This window comes from Salmo trutta, unplaced genomic scaffold (genome assembly GCF_901001165.1).
Source record: "Salmo trutta unplaced genomic scaffold, fSalTru1.1, whole genome shotgun sequence".
Classification (NCBI taxonomy): domain Eukaryota; kingdom Metazoa; phylum Chordata; class Actinopteri; order Salmoniformes; family Salmonidae; genus Salmo; species Salmo trutta.
Genome location: NW_021822739.1, coordinates 9793 through 28776, shown reverse-complemented (window position 1 = coordinate 28776; position 18984 = coordinate 9793). Strand labels below are relative to the sequence as shown.

Sequence of the window (18984 nt, the reverse complement as noted above, 5' to 3'; positions counted from 1 at the left end):
ACCTTAAATGAATTATTTGTGGCATTGTGTTAATTTGTGAGCTATTGGGTTCTTGAGGTTCCAGACCTCGACGACTGTTCAGAATGGAAACATGGTAAAAAATATTATATTGTTGATAGGATTTACACTGTAACAATTAATGATAACTACTGATAGAGTTAATTCAAGAGTCTCTATAGGCAACCCTTAATGGTGCCCCTTTCATTTGAACAGGATAACCAGATTAATCAAATAAATCTGATCAATTCATTATTCCAGTAATTAATCAGTAAATTATCTGGAATATTTATTAGCCCAAAGTCGCAAGACCAGAACTACACACTGAATGGTAATCCCCGAGGACTATACTATAACAAGACCAGAACTACACACTGAATGGTAATCCCCGAGGACTATACTATTACAAGACCAGAACTACACACTGAATGGTAATCCCCGAGGACTATACTATAAAAAGACCAGAACTACACACTGAATGGTAATCCCCGAGGACTATACTATAACAAGACCAGAACTACACACTGAATGGTAATCCCCGAGGACTATACTATAACAAGACCAGAACTACACACTGAATGGTAATCCCCGAGGACTATACTATAACAAGACCAGAACTACACACTGAATGGTAATCCCCGAGGACTATACTATAACAAGACCAGAACTACACACTGAATGGTAATCCCCGAGGACTATACTATAAAAAGAACATAACAAGAACAAGGGATATAATTTAGTTTAATGTTGACTTTTCAGCACAAAAATTACAACAATGTGTCAATCAATGTAAGCTTAAATGGCTTTTCTGCCATACCTCATTCCATTCAACCTTGTAGTGTAAAACTTGTAGTGTAAAACTATCAAACGTATCTACTCCTTTCAGCTATCAGTGGCATGAATTAAACAAATGGAGGCCTGTCATGAAAACAACAATGGGACTAGTGATTTGATCACTATCTTCCATCTGCTGTCTCTGGGATGTCTGGTTTGTTCTTGGTAGCCTCATCCGTCAGGTGAACTTGTTTTGCAATAGTGTTTAAGTCATCTTGTTTAAACTCATTATCCTTCTTGCAGCAGCGGTTCCTCAAACATTTGTAAACAGCCGTAAGAGGTACAGAAAGACCTGGGATTCCTGCCAGGATGAAGATTATAGCAAAGATCCAGGTTGGATATTCCTTCTCCTCCAATGTAGGGAAGTTGTCCTGTGAAGAAACAGTAATAACCTTGTTAAGTGTGTTTATAGGCTACTGATGCCACTGTCTAGTGAGATCTTTTCAAACACCCAATAGAGAACATGTGAATACAAGTTGATTTACTATTAGCAAGTGGAAATCTCTTAATTCGTAACTAATTTGGCCACTGACAACAAAGTGAAACTTTACCGATTCAGGGTTCCAGGCTTTGTACATGGGTGTTTCTTGGACTTTCGTGATAAAGTAGAACACAAAGATGACAAACATGATGGCGGGGCTGACAAATCTCCATGTGATCTGCCAGAAGAGGTTGGGCTTGTGGCCGATCATGAACTCAATATCATCGTTGAACCTGTTAGAATAACATACATAGTCAACATTCATTAGTGCCCAGACTCTAATGAATCTATGGTGAATGTAAGGACCATGTTAATCAACAGAATTTGGTTTCTATACTAACCTGTCAATGCCACAGTGTAACGTAACCCCCAACATCTCACTGAATGAATGTATTACTCACCTTTCAATACCACAGATGTACAGAACATCAACCATCTCACAGAATGAATTTATTACTCACCTATCAATACCATAGAGGTACACAACCCCGACCATCTCACAGAATGCAATGATCAGCAGAGGAATGGACCCGCCATAGCTGTCAAAGAGGGACAGCCAGTAGTTCCCTGAGCCTTGGACAAATATCAGTCCAACAATGCAGCAGAGGACACATGTTATCCCTGTAACAGAAGAAGAAAATAAAGATATTTAACAAAGGGATCTCCATCCTTCAAATGGTGTAAGGGACATATGTCTTTGTCTCATCTCACCAGCGATGGCTTCTTTGGGCCAACTCTTGGGGAAAACCCCCAGGTCCTGAAGTGGTACCAGAACTCCTTCGATATTGCCAAACATGGAGGACAGGCCGAGACAGAAGAGCATGATGAAGAACAAGACTGACCAAACAGGAGATACAGGCATCTTAGTGATGGCCTCTGTGAACACGATAAAGGCCAGGCCAGTTCCTTCAACCCCCTGTAGCAACACAAGGAGAGAATGAATCAGAAGCCTAGCAACTAAGATATATTTACAGTAAGCCTCATATACTCCACTTGTGTTGTATCCATCTCACCAAACCTTATACAAATATTGGTAACACTTTACATTCAGGTACCCTTTTATAAAAATGATTGAATCACCTCACTAAGGAAAGAATTCAAGTCACAGGTCTTCAAGTTGAGCCCCTGAATGACTTCTGGATATGTTCCATTGAGATTATGAAGAACCTGATCATAGTTGCTTTCAGTGACGTTGCCCTCTGGGAGATCAAATGTATTCAGGAGTGTCAGGATATTTCTGCAAAAACATTTATTTAGAGGGTAGTTCATATCTTCATGCAACAACTCTAGTTTAATTCTAGTATAGGTACATACCCAGTAATACAGTCATCAAACTTCTCTGTGGCTCGGAAACCAATGATGGTGTAAATGACTGTTGCAGCGTAGACAGCAGTGGCTCCGTTCACGATAGAGATGATGACTGCATCTTGTTCACAGTTATTACTGGAAAGATAGAACACATTAAAGGACCAATCTGGAATGGCTGTTCACAGTTAATACTGGAAAGATAGAACACATTAAAGCAGCGGTCCCCAACCCCCGGGCCGCGGACCGGTACCGGTCCATGGGTCATTTGGTACCGGGCCACAGAGAAAAAATACATAACTTACATTATTTCCATTTTATTTATTATCTAGCTAGCAAAATGAGTAAAAACAAACGTCTTTGGAAAGTTTCTTTGCGAAGTGGAAAAGGCCCAGTGAGGAGACAGAAGAAGAGCCTACGACTTCCAAGAAAAAGAAAGCTGCATTTAACCTGTCTGGGCTAGGGGGCAGTATTTTCACGGCCGGATGAAAAACGTACCCAATTTAAACAGGTTACTACTCTGGCCAGAAACTAGAATATGCATACTATTAGTAGATTTGGATAGAAAACACTCTGAAGTTTTCTAAAACTGTTTGAATGGTGTCTGTGAGTATAGCATAACTCATATGGCAGGCAAAAACCTGAGAAAATTCCAAGCAGGAAGTGGAAAGTCTGAGAATTGTAGTTCTTCTTTTGAATCTCTATCGAAACTACAGTGTCTGTGGGGGACGTTGCACTTCCTAAGGCTTCCATTGGCTGTCTAAAGCCTTCAGAAAGTGGTTTGAGCATTCTCCTGTCACTGGGCAGAGTATAGGAGCTCATTCACTGAGTGGTCTGCCTGGCAATAAAGGGATTGGATATGCTCGGACCCGCGAGTACGCCCCTCCTTCTTTTTCTTCTTGAATGAATATGCTTTTGTCCGGTTGGAATATTATCGCAATTTTACGTGAAAAATACCATAAAGATTGATTTAAACAGCGTTTGACATGCTTCTAAGTACGATAATGGAACATTTGACTTTTCATCTCTTGTTCCGCGATCGCGCGTTATGCCTTTGGATAAGTGATCTGTACGCACAAACAAAACGGAGGTATTTGTACATAAATATGGATTATTTCGAACAAAAACAATCTTTCTTGTGGAAGTAGCAGCCCTGGGAGTGCATTCTGACGAAGATCAGCAAAGGTAAGAGAATATTTCTAATACTAATTCTGAGTTTAGGTTGCCCGAACTTGGCGGGTGTCTGAATAGCTATGTATTCAGAATATTGAAAAATGTGCTTTCTCCATAAAGCTATTTTAAAATCTGACACAGCGGTTACCTCCAGGAGTAGTCCATCTATAATTCTTTAAATAATTGTTATATATTTTGTCAACGTTTATGATGAGTATTTTTGTAAATTGATGTGCACATTCACCGGACATTTTGGTGGGAATACATTTTCTGAACATCATGCGCCAATGTAAAATGCTGTTTTTGGATATAAATATGAACTTTATCGAACAAAATATACATGTATTGTGTAACATAATGTCCTAGGAGTGTCATCTGATGAAGATCGTCAAAGGTTAGTGCTTCATTAGCTGTGTTTTGGGTTTTATTGACACATGTCCTTTCTTGGAAAATGGCTGTGTGATTATTTTTGTCTATGTACTCTCCTAACATAATCTAATGTTTTGCTTTCGCTGTAAAGCCTTTTTGAAATCAGACAATGTGGTTACATCAAGGAGAAGTGTATCTTTAAAATGGTGTAAAATAGTTGTATGTTTGAGAAAGTTGAATTATGACATTTTGTTGTTTTTGTATTTGCCGCCCTGATATTTCACTGACGCTAGCGTCCCACGTAGCCCATAGAAATTAACAGACAATACCAGGAGTCCTACTTAAAATATGGATTTATCGCGACAGGTGATTCCCACGCACCAAGCCCGCTCTGCGTAATATGCGGCGACCGGCTCTCTAATGAGGCAATGAAGCCTTCAAAACTGCTTCGCCACTTGGAGACCAAGCACCCTGCATTAAAAGACAAGCCTTCGGAGTATTTTGAAAGAAAAAAGCATGAACAAGAAGGACAGAAGCAATTACTGAGGGCCACCACATCAACAAATGCGAGTGCACTGAGAGCATCATACTTGGTGGCTAATCGTATTGCTAAGGCTAAGAAGCCATTCACAACTGATGAAGAATTGATCCTGCCCGCCACTTAAGACATTTGCCGTGGACTTCTAGGAGAGGCTGCGGTTAAAAAGATAGCACAGGTGCCTATTTCGGCTACCACCGTCACTCGGCGCATTGAGGAAATAGCAGAGGACATTGAGACACAATTGTTGGAGAGGATTAATACATCACCGTGGTACGCACTCCAGGTTGACGAGTTTACAGATCTTGACAACAAGGCAATACTACTTGTTTATGTGCGATATCTTTATCAGGAGGATGTGCATGAGGATATGTTATGTGAACTATCGTTGCCAACCAAAACCACAGCCGCAGAAGTATTCAAGTCGCTGGATGATTATATATCAGGAAAACTGAAATGGTCCTTTTGTGTCGGCATATGCACAGATGGAGCCATGACGGACGGCTGTCTGGTTTTAACTACTCGGATTAAGGAGGTTGCACCTGAATGTGTGTCTACGCATTGTGTCATTCACAGGGAAATGCTGGCTAGCCAAAAAATACCACCGGAACTTAACAGCGTATTGAATGATGTCGTTAAAGTTATTAACCACATCAAAGCACACGCCCTTAACTCGCGCCTGTTCGAGCAGCTTTGTGAGGAGATGAACGCGGAGCACAGACACCTTCTCTTATACACTGAAATAAGATGGTTATCCCGAGGGAGATCGCTGACCAGAGTGTTTGAATTACGAGAGCCGCTGCAGAGATATCTCTCAGAAAAAAAGTCACCGCTGGCAGCACATTTCAGTGACGAGGAATGGGTCGCAAAACTCGCTTACTTGTGCGACATATTCAACCTGCTCAATGAACTAAATCGGTCACTTCTGGGGAAAATGACAACTGTCTTCAAGTTGGCAGATAAAGTAGCTGCATTTAAAGCCGAACTGGATTTGTGGGGACGGCGCATGAACAGAGGTATATTTGACATGTTTCAAACATTCGCGGGGATTTTGGAAGAGACTGAGCCCGAGCCTTCATTGTCCCAGCTGGTGCACAATCACCTGTCTTTGCTTTTAAAGAGTTTGAGCGCTACTTCCCAACCACAAAAGACCCACGAACTGCCAAGGAATGGATCCGCGACCCATTTGTCAACAAACCAGATGAATCCAGCATGTCTATGCAAGAAGAAGATCAACTGTTGGAGATCGCAAATGACGGCGGCCTTAAAAGTATGTTCGAGACAACAACTCTGCCGGTGTTCTGGATTAAAGTCACGGCAGAATACCCTGAGATCGCCACAACAGCACTGAAAACCCTGTTGCCATTTCCGACATCCTATTTGTGTGAAGCGGGATTTTCTGCAGTGACAGCAGCCAAAACTAAATTACGGAGTAGACTGGACATAAGCAACACACTTCAGGTGTCATTGTCTCCCATTACCCCTAGATGGGACCGTCTCGTTGCAGAGAAACAAGCTCAGGGCTCCCACTGATTTAGCGTTATGGTGAGTTGTATTTTTCATGCACTTTATATTTGTTTTTGTGTTGTATCTTATTTTTTAAGGCATGTTTTAAACATTACCATAGTGTCATGGTTGTCGTCGGTAATGGAGGACCAAAACGCAGCAGGTATGTGTACGCTCATCTTGACATTTATTTACTCAAAATGAACATAAAAAAATAACAAAACGAAACGAACGACGAAACAGTCTTGAAAGGCTCACTCAGCAAAACAAGAAACACATAAACATAGACCACAACTCAAAACCCTGAAATAATAAATCAAACGCCCTCCTAACGAACACACCACCCTGAACCACATAAAACAAATACCCTCTGCCACGTCCTGACCAAACTACAATAACAATTAACCCTTATACTGGCCAGGACGTGACAGTACCCCCCCCTTAAAGGTGCTAACCCCGGAAGCACCTTAAAAAACAAAAAACAAAAAACCACAACCCCAAACAACAAAACAAATTTCCCCTCTACTAAAAGGGAGGGAAGGGAGGTGGCTGCCGTCAACGACGGCACTGTGCTACACCCCCCCTCCCCAACCCCCTATAGCAGGAGGTGGCTCCGGTTCTTCTGGCCGTTCCAGGCAGTCGGGCCACTCTGGCAGCTCGGGCAGTCTGGCAGCTCGGGGCAGTCTGGCAGCTCGGGGCACTCTGGCAGCTCGGGAACAGTCTGGCAGCTCGGGACAGTCTGGGCAGTCGGCAGCTCGGGACAGTCTGGGCGTCTGGCAGCTCGGGACAGTCTGGCCACTCCGGCAGTTCGGGGCAGTCTGGCCACTCCGGCAGTTCGGGGGCAGTCTGGCCACTCCGGCAGTTCGGGCAGTCTGGCCACTCCGGCAGTTCGGGGCAGTCTGGCCACTCCGGCAGTTCGGTGCAGTCTGGCCACTCCGGCAGTTTCGGGGCAGTCCTGGCCACTCCGGCAGTTCGGGGGCAGTCTGGCCACTCCGGCAGTTCGGGGCAGTCTGGCCACTCCGGCAGTTCAGGGCAGTCTGGCCACTCCCGGCAGTTCAGGGCAGTCTGGCCATTCCGGCAGTTCAAGTGCAAGTCTGGCCACTCCGGCAGTTAAGGGCAGTCTGGCCACTCCGGCAGTTCAGGCTTCCTGTGACTGTTGACTGGCGGGCAAGCTCTGGTGACTGTTGACTGGCGAGGCTGGGTTCACGCACTTGAAGCCTGGTGCGTGGTGCTGGTACTGGGCGTACCAGATTGTGAAACACGCACCTCCATGCTAGTGCGGGAGCTGGCCTGGGGCTCCATTCTTGCCCCGCAACTCCCCTTGTGCCCCCCCCCAAAAAATTATTGGGGCGGCTCTCGAGTTTCCTAAACTCCTCCATCGCCTGGAAATGCCTCTCCTTAGCTCTTGCCCATGTCCATCCTTCCTCCTCGGTCCTCTGCGGCTTGGTCCTGGTGAGGTGGGAGATTCTGTCACGGTTGTCGTCGGTAATGGAGGACCCAAAACGCGCGCAGGTATGTGTACGCTCATCTTGACTTTATTTACTCAAAATGAACATACAAAATAACAAAACAAACGAACGACGAAACAGTCTTGAAAGGCTCACTCAGCAAAACAAGAAACACATAACATAGACCACAACTCAAACCCTGAAATAATAAATCAAACGCCCTCGTAACTAACACACCACCCTGAACCACATAAAACAAATACCCTCTGCCATGTCCTGACCAAACTACAATAACAATTAACCCTTATACTGGCCAGGACGTGACACATAGCGACCAGAGTGTGTTAGGGGGCAGAGAGGATGTTACGAGGACGCTGCTAATTAAGTTGCATACGAGTACACAGTGGATTCACGTTTATTATTATATTAAAAAAATACCACAGTTTTTATGCCGGTCGTATCATTTTATTTTGTGTATTTATTTATCTGACATTAAACCGGTCCGTGGCCCAAAAAAGGTTGGGGACCACTGCATTAAAGGACCAATCTGGAATGGCTGTTCACAGTTATTACTGGAAAGATAGAACACATTAAAGGACCAATCTGGAATGGCTGTTCACAGTTATTACTGGAAAGATAGAACACATTAAGAATCCAGCCATCAGAATCCAGCCATAAAGTTTGAATCTAGTTCACTGTCGTACCCCATCAGAATCCAGCCATAGGTTTAAATCTAGTTCAACTGTCGTACCCCATCAGTATCCAGCCATAAGGTTTGAATCTAGTTCAACTGTCGTACCCCATCAGTATCCAGCCATAAGATTTCAATCTAGTTCAACTGTCGTACCCCATCAGAATCCAGCCCATAAGGCTTGAATCTAGTTCAACTGTCGTACCCCATCAGAATCCAGCTATGTTTGAATCTAGTTTCAAGTGTCGTACCCCATCAGAATCCAGCCATAAGGAATGATCTAGTTCAACTGTCGTACCCCATCAGAATCCAGCCATAAGGAATGAATCTAGTTCAACTGTCATACTCCATTAACATCCAGCCATAAAGTTTGAATCTAGTTCAACTGTCGTACCCCATCAGAATCCAGCCATAAGATTTTAATCTAGTTCAACTGTCGTACCCCATCAGAATCCAGCCATAAGATTTTAATCTAGTTCAACTGTCGTACCCCATCAGAATCCAGCCATAAGGTTTGAAATCTAGTTCAACTGTCGTACCCCATCAGAATCCAGCCATAAGGATTCATCTAGTTCAACTGTCGTACCCCATCAGTATCCAGCCATAAGGATGGAATCTAGTTCAACTTTCGTACCCCATCAGAATCCAGCCATAAGGAATTAATCTAGTTCAACTGTCGTACCCCATCAGTATCCAGCCATAAGGATGGAATCTAGTTCAACTGTCGTACCCCATCAGTATCCAGCCATAAGGATGGAATCTAGTTCAACTGTCGTACCCCATCAGTATCCAGCCATAAGGATGGAATCTAGTTCAACTGTCGCACCCCATCAGTATCCAGCCATAAGGATGGAATCTAGTTCAACTGTCGTACCCCATCAGTGTCCAGCCATAAGGATGGAATCTAGTTCAACTGTCGTACCCCATCAGTGTCCAGCCATAAGGATGGAATCTAGTTCAACTGTCGTACCCCATCAGAAACCGGCCACAAGGGCCTGAATCTAAACTAGATAATTGCAGCATAACTTTAACTTTTGCATAAATCTTGGCTGCATTAATGTCAATAAAATATTTACGATGAAAGTTAAGCGTGCTCACTTTGAGGTAGGTAGGACTGGGTCCTAAGCTTGCAGTGGTTATGTACAAGTTATGATATGTCTTGAATTGATTTAATGTCTCAACTGGGTGTGAACAACAAGTCATTTAGTAGTTATTAGCAAGCAGTATGGACTTACTGCACTGAGTTGTAGCTGGAGAAAGACAGAAGACCTCCAAAGGCCAAAGAGAATGAATAGAAACCTGGGCACCCGCATCAAGCCAAGTAGTTGGGTTCATTAGTTCATTCATCTGGAGAAACACACACCCAGAGACAAAAGTTGTTAGGCGTGTCGTTTTGATTCATACTACCTCATATATTAACGCTAGCTAAAAGGCCTTAGATGCACTCTACGTGGATCTGGATCTGTGGCTGAACTTGGAATATTATATACTTAGAATAAATACTTTTGTTCGATGACGGGGATAGTAATGTAAACTACTCACATCTGGGGTGAAGAGGAACTTTCACTCCATTCAAAGAGCCTTTCAAGGTCAAGCCTCTGATCAGAAAGATGGTCAGCAACCACATAAGGTAATGTTGAGGTGATATACACAGCCTAATGGGAGGAGACCACAGGGTAATGTTGAGTGATATACACAGCCTAATGGGAGGAGACCACAGGGTAATGTTGCGGTGATATACACAGCCTAATGGGAGGAGACCACAGGGTAATGTTGAGGTGATATACACAGCCTAATGGGAGGAGACCACAGGGTAATGTTTGCGGTGATATACACAGCCCTAATGGGAGGAGACAACAGGGTAATGTTGCGGTGATATACACAGCCTAATGCGAGGAGACCACTGGGTAATGTTGCGGTGATATACACAGCCTAATGGGAGGAGACCACAGGGTAATGTTGAGGTGATTACACAGCCTAATGGGAGGAGGACCACAGGGTAATGTTGAGGTGATATACACAGCCTAATGCGAGGAGACCACAGGGTAATGTTGCGGTGATATACACAGCCTAATGGGAGGAGACCACAGGGTAATGTTGAGGTGATATACACAGCCTAATGGGAGAGACCACAGGGTAATGTTGAGGTGATATACACAGCCTAATGGGAGGAGACCACAGGGGTAATGTTGCGTGATATACACAGCCTAAATGGGAGGAGACCACAGGGTAATGTTGCGGTGATATACACAGCCTAATGGGAGGAGACCACAGGGTAATGTTGAGGTGATACACAGCCTAATGGAGCAGACCACAGGGGTAATGTTGAGGTGATATACACAGCTATGGGAGGAGACCACAGGGTAATGTTGCGGTGATATACACAAGCCTAATGGGAGGAGACCCACAGGGTAATGTTGAGGTGATATACACAGCCTAATGGGAGGAGACCACAGGGTAATGTTGAGGTGATATACACAGCCTAATGGGAGCAGACCACAGGGTAATGTTGAGGTGATATACATAGCCTAATGGGAGCAGACCACAGGGTAATGTTGAGGTGATATACATATACAGAGTCTAATGGGAGGAGACCACAGGGTAATGTTGAGGTGATATACACAGCCTAATGGGAGGAGACCACAGGGTAATGTTGAGGTGATATACACAGCCTAATGGGAGCAGACCACAGGGTAATGTTGAGGTGATATACACAGCCTAATGGGAGGAGACCACAGGGTAATGTTGAGGTGATATACACAGCCTAATGGGAGGAGACCACAGGGTAATGTTGAGGTGATATACTCAGCCTAATGGGAGGAGACCACAGGGTAATGTTGAGGTGATATACACAGCCTAATGGGAGCAGACCACAGGGTAATGTTGAGGTGATATACACAGCCTAATGGGAGCAGACCACAGGGTAATGTTGAGGTGATATACATATACACAGCCTAATGGGAGCAGACCACAGGGTAATGTTGCGGTGATATACACAGCCTAATGGGAGGAGACCACAGGGTAATGTTGAGGTGATATACACAGCCTAATGGGAGGAAACCACAGGGTAATGTTGCGGTGATATACACAGCCTAATGGGAGGAGACCACAGGGTAATGTTGAGGTGATATACACAGCCTAATGGGAAGAGACCACAGGGTATGTTGAGGTGATATACACAGCCTAATGGGAGGAGACCACAGGGTAATGTTTGAGGTGATATACCCAGCCTAATGGGAGGAGACCACAGGGTAATGTTGAGGTGATATACACAGCCTAATGGGAGGAAACCACAGGGTAATGTTGCGGTGATATACACAGCCTAATGGGAGGAGGACCACAGGGTAATGTTGAGGTGATATACACAGCCTAATGGGAGGGAGACCACAGGGTAATGTTGCGGTGATATACACAGCCTAATGGGAGGAGACCACAGGTTAATGTTGCGGTGATATACACAGCCTAATGGAGGAGACCACAGGGTATGTTGAGGTGATATACACAGCCTAATGGGAGCAGACCACAGGGTAATGTTGCGGTGATATACACAGCCTAATGGGAGCAGACCACAGGGTAATATTGAGGTGATATACACAGCCTAATGGGAGGAGACCACAGGGTAATGTTGAGGTGATATACACAGTCTAATGGGAGGAGAGCGGGATGTTTGTTATGAAATTGGACAGTTACTGTTTTGTGTACTATTATAGCAAATATACTAACATCGACTTATTAGTCTATGTCAAAATAGTGACATACACTATCAGTCAAAAGTTTTAGAACACCTACTCATTCAAGGGTTTACTATTTTCTACATTGTAGAATAATAGTGAAGACATCAAAACTAAATAACACATATGGAATTATGTAGTATTCCAAAAAAGTGTTAAACAAATCAAATAAGTATTTTATATTTGAGATTCTTCAAATAGCCACTGTTTGCCTTGATGACAGCTTTTACACACTCTTGGCATTCTCTCAACCAGCTTCACCTGGAATGCTTTTCCAACAGTCTTGAAGGAGTTCCCACATATGCTGAGCACTTGTTGGCTGTTTTTCCTTCACTCCGCGGTCCGACTCATCCCAAACCATCTCAATTTGGTTGAGATCGGGGGATTGTTGGAGGCCAGGTCATCTGATGAAGCACTCCATCACTCTCCTTATTGGTCAAATAGCTCTTACACAGCCTGGAGGTGTGTTGGGTCATTGTCCTGTTGAAAAACAAATGATAGTCCCACTAAGCCCAAACCAGATCGGATGGTGTATCGCTACAGAACGCTGTGGTTAGCCATACTCGTTAAATGTGTCTTGAATTGTAAATAAATCACAGACAGTGCCACCAGCAAAGCACCCCCACACCATAACACCTCCTCCTCCATGCTTTACGGTAGGAAATACACATCCGAAGATCATCCGTTCCCCCACACCGCGTCTCACAAAGACACAGCGGTTGGAACCAAATATCACCAATTTGGACTCCAGACCAAAGGACAGATATCCACCGGTCTAATGTCCATTGCTCGTGTTTCTTGGCCCAAGCAAGTCTCTTCTTATTATTGGTGTCCTTTAGTAGTGGTTTCTTTGCAGCAGTTCAACATGAAGGCCTGATTCACACAGTCTCATCTGAACAGTTGATGTTGAGATGTGTCTGTTACTTGAACTCTGTGAAGCATTTATTTGGGCTGTAATTTCTGAGGCTGGTAACTCTAATGAACTTATCTTCTGCAGCAGACGTAACTCTGGGTCTTCCATTCCTGTGGCGTTCCTCATGAGAGCCAGTTTCTTCATAGCGCTTGATGGTTTTTGCGACTGCACATGAAGAAACTTTCAAAGTTCTTGACATTTTCCTGATTGACTGACCTTCATGTCTTAAAAAGTAATGATGGACTGTTGTTTCTCTTTGCTTATTTGAGCTGTTCTTGTCATAATATGGACTTCGTTTTTTAACAAATAGGGCTCTCTTCAGATCTGCTCAAACGCATTAACCTCTACGGGATTGGTGTCCCCACCGCTGGATGGTTGAGCTAACGTAGGCTAATGTGATTAGCATGAAGTTGTAAGTAATAAAAAAAAATCCCACGACATAGACATATCTGATATCGGCAAAAAGCATCAATTCTTGTTTATCTAACTGCTCTGTCCAATTTACAGTAGCTATTATAGTGAAAGTATGCCGTGCTATTGTTTGATGAGAGTGCACAATGATGAACATTTGGGTAGTCTTGATACTACATTTTGAACAGATATGCAATGGTTCATTGGATAAGTCTAAAACTTGGCACATAATCTGCTGCAATCTAGTGGCCAACATCTAAATTGCGGCTGGGCTGGAATAATACATTATGGCCTTTCTCTTGCCTTTCAAAGATGATGGTACAAAAACAAACAAAAACACATTTTTTTCTTTGTATTATCTTTTACCAAATCTAATGTGTTGTATTCACCTACATTAATTCGCATTTCCACAAACTTTAAAGTGTTTCCTTTTAAATGGTATCAAGAATATTCATATCCTTGCTTCAGGTCCTGCTACAGGCAGTTAGATTTGGGTATGTCATTTTAGGCAAAACATTTTGTTTTAAAGGGTCAGATCCTTAAGAGGTTATAAGAAGGAAAGAAATTCCACAAATTCACTTTTAACAAGGCACACCTGTTAATTGTAATGCATTCCAGGTGACTATCTCATGAAGCTGGTTGATAGAATGCAAAGAGTGTGCAAAGCTGTCATCGAGGCAAAGGGTGGCTATTTGAAGAATCTCAAATGTAAAATATATTTTGATTTCTTTAACACTTTTTGGTTACTACATGATTTCATATGTGTTATTTCTTAGTGTTGATGTCTTCACTATTCTTCACTATTCTACAATGTAGAAATTAGTAAAAATAAAGAAAACCTTTGAATGAGTAGGTGTTCTAAAACTTTTGACTGGTAGTGTATAACTATTGTAAATATGTTACGCAAGCTGACATTAGTTAAATATATGTCACTATGGATACATAAAATAATCACATATTACGATTGCAGTTTAATGTCACAGAAGCTGAGATATATGAGTTACAGTGTATGTCATTAGAGTGATATACTACTGATATGTCATTAGGGTGATATACTACTGATATGTCATTAGAGTGATATACTACTGATATGTCATTAGGGTGATATACTACTGATATGTCATTAGAGTGATATACTACTGATATGTCATTAGGGTGATATACTACTGATATGTCATTAGAGTGATATACTACTGATATGTCATTAGGGTGATATACTACTGATATGTCATTAGAGTGATATACTACTGATATGTCATTAGGGTGATATACTACTGATATGTCACCATGTCAGACCTAGGATAACTATCATTTTAACTATGCTTTGTGGAAAGTACAACTAATTCTGGGGTAACAAATAGTTACTTTGGAGGTGACTACAACAATTTGAATATAGATTTAATTTTTTTACTATTTGAATACAGATCTCAGGAAGTGACTATTTTTCTGAAACTATTGGATTGGCTGCCTTCAACTGGCAGGGCTGTATCTAGAACTGCATGTTGAAGATAGAAATAGAATGAATAGACAACACACAATGCCCTATACTATTCCAATTTATCTGACAGTCATATATTTGATCTACATGATACATTTCTATTTGAACATTTTGTAAATGAAAATTCTCTTGTATGTCCATTGCCCCAGGTGCACATAATCAAGTAAAACCAAATATATCAATGATATTTTGTACAGATAAGTATAAATAAGTTGTGATGCTCAACTACTGTATGACTCCTTCAACATGCTACTGAAAAGGTCGAAAGCTGCCATTCATTTTATGACACCTGAAAATACTGCAGAGTAATTCAAAGCCATTTGCAAACATTACTAACAGCAAGTTGAATGCTTAGCAAAAACAACTTCGAACCTCTTTGTCCATCTGAGGGCAAGTGTTCATGTCAAACACACACTATACCATCTTAAAGGGATAGTTTCCACCTACCTTGTCTATAATTGGGACATTTAGTTTCCTTTCGACACTTAATGCCCGTACTTTGTTACTGTTAGCTTCTCAGTAACACTTAACATTAAACTAACTGTTCTTGTACCTGTGTAATAAACTTTAATTACTTTTGGAACAACATTTTATTAGCATGTTGTTACACAATACTTTGTCAATTGCACTTTAATCGCATAGCAATGACCTGAGTGTTTTTGTAACTGCTGTACACAAGAGGAATTGTGACTGTTCCTTATTCCACTTATGTAATAACTCCATTATTATTCAATTATAAATCAACTGCCAAAGTCAAATTTAACAACAATGTTCTTGTTGTAATAATGACAAAGTTACTACACAAGTATAAGAACTTAATGTCATGTGTTACTGTCAGCATGTGTTACCTTATGTCTCACTCATTATGAAAATATATTTGTTAGTTTGAAGCTGCAAATGTGGTCTACTCTAATGTTGAGGTGATTCCTTGTCCCTCGTGTATTTCATTCTAGGTTAAGGCTAAATTACGACTCATATCTAAGAGCCCTACAAACCACATGCTTATAATAAAATATTTTGACTAATTCAACTAACTGGTTTATTTTTGGGATTCTTCATCAAATATTTGACAGCCGTATATTCAAATACCTTCAAATATTATTTGGTTTTCTGAGAGGTATTCAAAATACTACATTTGTTTGTCTTTTAGCTGAAACTCTATATAAACTATATTTGTCTACCTCGAGTGTTTGAAAAGTTGGTATTTTCAAATAAAGTACAAACTACAACAATTTTCTGTCCAGGTTTGCACCATGGTGACATTCACTGTATATACAGTATATAATACAATATGCAATACAAATATATAAAATACGTTAAAATTAGAACGTGAACACTGTCTACAACTGTTTACACTGTCGAAGTGGTGTCAGAAAGGTCAACAAAGCTGTTATTAAAAACAGCTGGGTCATTTGAGTGCTATGGTAACATGCTTTATTGCATCAATATATAAACTGAACAAAAATATAAACTCAGCATGTAAAGGGCTGGTCCCATATTTCATGAGCTGAAATAAAAGATCCCAGAAATGTTCCAAATGCACAAAAAGCTTATTTCTCTCAAATTCTGTGCATACATTTGTTTACATCCCTGTTAGTGAGCATTTCTCCGTTGCCAAGATAATCCATCCACCTGACAGGTGTGGCATATCAAGAAGCTGATTAAACAGCATGATCATTACACAGGCACACCTTGTGCTGGGGACAATAAAAGGCCACTCTAAAATGTGCAGCTTTGTCACAATGCCACAGATGTCTCAAGTTTTGAGGGAGCGTACAATTGGCATGCTGACTGTAGGAATGGCCACCAAAGCAGTTGCCAGAGAGTTGAATGTTAATTTCTCTACCATAAGCCACTATGTCATTTTAGAGAATATGGCAGTATGCCCAATCGGCTTAACATACGTGTAATTGGCTGGGCCTGTGCCTGGCTCTCAAGTGGCTGCGCCCCTGCCCAGTCATGTGAAATCCATAGATTTAGGGCCTAATGAATTTATTTCAATTAATTGCTTTCCTTATATGAACTATAACGCAGTAAAATTGTTGAAATTGTTGCATGCTGCATTTATATTTTCATTCAGTATAGTAAAATAAATCATTCTGTAATTTTTTGTATATGGCTATAATATCATAAAAAGGAAACATTGATTCAGTGCTTCAAAAACCAAATGCCTATAAACATAACCTTGATAATTTTGACATTGACAGCTGCTGCTGCTGCTTTAGTATTATAAAGTGATTTGCTGTCCAGAGGTTATGCCGTACCTTCCCAGTAGTCTCAATGCCTCGACTTATGCAGATAAACAGCAACGCCCAGGCAGACACATGGCATAGGACCATCCACCACTGTAGCCCACCTGTGTTGTCTATGTCTGGGGTGGTGTTCAGGGTCTCTCTGTACCAATAGTAATCCACTGGAGAGCTTCTTTCACACTCTGACACCAGCCCTGGGTAAAGTTCATTTCATTCATTCACATGGCAAAATACCATAGAATGAAGCAATTGAAGACAGAGTTACAGGAAATGAAATAAGGGGTGTGTATAAGGTTAATACTTTTCCATCGTTATAGCTTAGCTATCTATGGATGCCTTACCTGTCATGTTGGCATTGACTGGACATTGGCTCCAAGGCAGCGGATCTTGGAAGGAGTTAAAGAAGTACCACATCACCCAGGCCATGATGGTGTTGTAGTACAGGCTGACCAGAAAGGACACACACATGGATCCAATGCCTATGGAACACAACACAACACCGTGGCCCAATAAGATTTGGTCTATTTTTACCCATGTCTAAATTCCTATGGAGTGTTTTGCTTACCAATGCCAGTCAAGTATGGATGGATGGCAGACCAGACACCTACACTGCCTTTCCTTAGACGTTGACCAATAGCAAACTCCAGATGGAGCAGGGGAACACCTTCTAGAACCAGTAGGATCAGGAAAGGAATCATGAATGCACCTGAGAACAGAACAAGAAGCAGGGTGGAGGAGAGGTTATCTATTGCTGTTGTATGTACATAAAGAAACACAGGGTTGCAAAATTACAGTAACTTTCCCAAAATGTCTGTATTTCCTGCTTATTCCCCTTTGTATTAAGGGAATCTTCAAACCAGGATTTCTGGAAGACCCATCAATTATTGTAAAGTTACCGGTATTCTGAAACCCTACTCCTCAACAACACATTCAACAACACCTACCTCCCCCATGGCTCTGGCAAAGGTACGGGAAGCGCCAGACGTTCCCCAGTCCCACACAGAACCCTACGATAGTCAGCATGTACTGGGCCTTGTTGTCCCATTTGGGTCTGTCCCCAGCCTCCTCATTCTCCAGCTTTTCCAGTTCCTCATAGGAAGGGATCCTTTCTTCCAGGCCTTGGTTGGGTACCTGTAAACACCTCATGGTTCCTTCCACGCAGATGGACAGGCTCAATGCAAATGGAAAATATTACTACTTTCTATGGAGTCCAATGTATGTGTAATCTGTCCACTGTTCAAAGGAGGCTATTTATAAGGGCAAACTGTTCCCGATTATAATCAATGTCTTGGATGGATGTGAGGCGCATTGCACACGCCTACAACCCCATTCCGTATGCCTCATGCTAGTACACCATGGTAATATATAGTCATTGGTCTCTGATAACGATCTCTATGACTCTTTTATGAGTGGTATCAATTCCAATGAAGGTTCAACATTCAACACTATTATTTGTATCTAATATACTGTTGGGTTCTTCTCTATAGAGTAGAACTAACTCCAATTAGATGGTGGTTGTGATGGTGAGGATCATTATGTTATTGTTGGTTACTGTACAGAGTACTTTAGCTGTTTTATCTGTGTTATTCATGGGGATTCTCTGTATCCACAAAGTTTTGATTTGATCATGGCATAAGAATTATTATAAACTGGGTGGTTCGAGCCCTGAATGCTGATTGGCTCAAAGCCGTGGTATATCAGAACATTGCTTTTTACCGCATTGCAAGGTGCCTAAGAACAACCCTTAGCCGTGGAATATTGGCCAAATACCACACCCCCTCGGGCCTTATTGCTGAAATTTACCATCTGCACACTTATCTCAAGAGGGCAGCCTCCC

General features: G+C 42.0%; 1 pseudogene; it reads right to left on the bottom strand.

Annotated features, from left to right (window-relative positions):
- Window positions 1-722: 722 nt before the first annotated feature.
- LOC115184110 (sodium-dependent neutral amino acid transporter B(0)AT1-like) lies at window positions 723-18630 on the bottom strand (annotated as a pseudogene).
- Window positions 18631-18984: the final 354 nt, after the last annotated feature.